Here is a 3,176-nt window from a genome sequence, read left to right as displayed (position 1 = left end):
CCATAGACATATAAATACCTAGACGCCTCATTGGCCGTTTCGGTCCGTTGCTGCGATACGTCAACGCGTCCGCCATATTGGTGCGGGCAAGAGTTCCCTGTAAACAAATGCAACGAACAGGGAGTGCTGCGGTTTTTCTGAGACAACGTACAACGTTTGTTTTTATCAACTGATATCAGTGGTTTATGATCTACGTGGTGTACAAAAAAGATACTTAAATGTGTTTAACCTCACCATTTTAGCTTTTCTTGTGCTTCAGGTCAGAACATACCTCGCTCCCTTTGAAATACTGGGAAAACAAATGCCCATCTTAAGTAATAATTTACCAAAATTGAGAAATGGAACAAACTGACAAATACAAATCACACTGGCAGGCTCCTTTCTATATTTTTATAGCACTAAATTGATGCAATTATTTACAGGTACATACTCCAAAACAGACAATAACAAAGATAACTGATGGCTTTATGAAAATACATATGTGATTTGGTACAACAACAGTTCAGCAAATATATCTGTAATATAGTATAAAGTAAGATGCAACAGACTAACAGCATAATAATAGATTGATAATAGCAAATTGTATAATAATAGTAATAATAATAATAATACTATTTGATATTACATTCTAATGTGTTCAACTCTTTGTTTTTGGGAAACCTTCAATGTGTGAGAAGAGTTAGCTAATGTCAGCTAGCCAACTACTAAAGGTTAACGTTAAATTAGATGCATGTTGCTTAGCCGAAACGAGTAGGTCGGCACAAGAGTCAGTTGAAATTGTAGCAGCTCAGGAATCAACAACATGAGGGTATCAATGTTGATGATGAACCCCATGACAGACAGGTACCTTCAAAAGAAAATGTTTTGTCAATATGTCAGTATTGTCAATATGGCAAAATCAAGATACTCCAAAGGTAGCACTGTGTAATTTTGCTCACAGATCTGAAATTCATTTAGAACAGACTAACTAGTAAGTGCTCTTCCCACTTAAAAACAAACAGAGTCTAAAAAGATGTTATTTTCATTTTACCAGAGTAGAAACTGAGTCTCTCTTTCAGATCTTCATTTATGAGGTTCTTTCCCTGCAGATCCTCTAGAAGCACACAGTCTTCTTTGCCCTCCGTTCCCGGTCCTTTACATTCCTCAACTCGTGCTCTAGACTCTCCACTCTAGCCAAGGCTTCACAGAGTCTGGTCTTTAGACCAGTGGGAGATGCAGGCAATGCATAGGGGTGGTCCTATTAGAGAAAAGAATGAAAATATTTTGAGTAATGTTAATTTCACACGAAACACAGCCTCAGCTGTTTGGGGCATAACTAGTACAATGTTCTGTCAGCTGGCTTGCATTCTTAAACATGCTGGTGTTGAATATGCTTCCCTGGCTGACGCTGACACACACTCACACACCCACTACCCCTCTCCTCACACACATACACACACACGCACGCACGCACACACACACAATCACCCACAAACCCACTGTGATAGCAGTGGGATCGAGGGGAAATGAGGTTAAAGCACTATTCTCATCAAAATTATCTCATCATTTACTCAGCCCCCTTCCATCCCAGATGTGTAAGACTTGTTGATTTGAACACAAATATTAGGATTTTAGAGTTTTTAGATGAGTAGGTTGATAGAATGGAAGGAGACAAATTGTGTAAAAATCTCCAGTTCATGATCAGGCGAACAATGAAAATCATACACATACCATCTGAGATGAAATTAGAGTAAATAAATTACAACAATTTTTCATTTTTGTGAGGAACAATTGTTTAATCTCATGACCCCTCAATCCCACTGCCATCACAGTGTTTGTGTTTGTATGTGGGTCAAAGACGAAGTGTGTTTCCAGCATCAAAAAAATAAAAGTATAATTTCCCCAATATTTTGACATTTTATTGTCTCAAAAGTTATTTGAAATATGAAAGTAGACAATTTACTTGCATTTAAGATGTTTTTATGCATTTAAAAATGATATTTGTAAATGTAATTTGATGCGGACAACAAAATGGTGACATCTGGTCTTTGACCCATGTATATCATTCAATGTGTGCAGGTGTATATGCGAATGTGTCTGAAAACAGTGGCAGAGAGAAACAGATAGGATTGAATATGACCATAGCCATAATGCTCACAGTTGTTCTAGTCTTAACTAGTACAAATACTCACAACATTAGGCAGAGGAGGCTCGATCTCTTGGAAAATCTGAGAACAGTCCACTGACCAGCTCTCCTCAGCTTTCCTCGAGGCCTGTTTTCCTGGTTGCCACAGGCTAAAATAAATATTAAATATATGTCACTAACTATTTAATGACAAGCTATCAAATCCTTATAATCCAGTGACGATAAAACCTACTCTTTGTAGATGAGGGGGAAAGCTGAAGATCGATGGTTTAGCTCCATCCCTAATCCTCACAATTTGACCTGTCCTCAAAGTCCTCCGGCTTGAAGTGTTCATTGCATAGCACGGAGGACACGCTTGCGGAAAACCCTTCTCTTCTTAGAGCTACTTCCCACTGCCTCCTCAACTCTTTGTTTTTGGGAAACCTTCAATGTGTGAGAAGAGTTAGCTAATGTCAGCTAGCCAACTACTAACGGTTAACGTTAAATTAGATTCATGCTGCTTAGCCGAAACGAGTAGGTCGGCACAAGAGTCAGTTTTGAGAAAAAAAAACGGCAATATAAATGAATATCTCGATTACGGGCAATTTAGTTTATGATACAGAATTTATCATACGCTAAAACTATATAAGAAAGAATGTAACATTTCTGGTTTCCTAGACTTTCAGCTAAATAGCGATATCACTAGCTATTAATAGTCTGACTCCGACGGTCAATTACTGTCAAGTTGTGTGAACATAATGTTTTAATGACCAAATACAACCAGATCAGTGTCAGTCAACAACTTTTCAGTCTTACCTGTGAAAAGTAATTCCCCGAGACCTATTTTCAATTGTGCGGCGGTTTGTACAGCCCCAAGCAGCACACGCATGAGGCATTTTCTCGAGTCCACTTATGAGAATGATGGAAAAGATGCCCGCACCAAGATGGCGGCGACGTTGACGTACGATCCAGCGGCCATTGAGGCGTCTAGGTATTTATATGTCTATGTTAGTAACCACTAGCCTGGAAAGAAGCGCTTGAGAATGGACAGTAATTTAAAATCATGCGACAT

General features: G+C 38.7%; 1 pseudogene; it reads right to left on the bottom strand.

Moving 5' to 3' along the window:
• Positions 1-934: 934 nt before the first annotated feature.
• On the bottom strand, positions 935-3,176 carry LOC107672370 (THAP domain-containing protein 6-like; annotated as a pseudogene).

This window comes from Sinocyclocheilus anshuiensis, unplaced genomic scaffold (genome assembly GCF_001515605.1).
Source record: "Sinocyclocheilus anshuiensis isolate Anshui unplaced genomic scaffold, SAMN03320099.WGS_v1.1 scaffold144, whole genome shotgun sequence".
In the NCBI taxonomy this organism is placed as follows: domain Eukaryota; kingdom Metazoa; phylum Chordata; class Actinopteri; order Cypriniformes; family Cyprinidae; genus Sinocyclocheilus; species Sinocyclocheilus anshuiensis.
The sequence above is the reverse complement of the archived record's forward strand: the minus strand, read 5'-3'. Positions and strand labels throughout refer to the sequence as shown.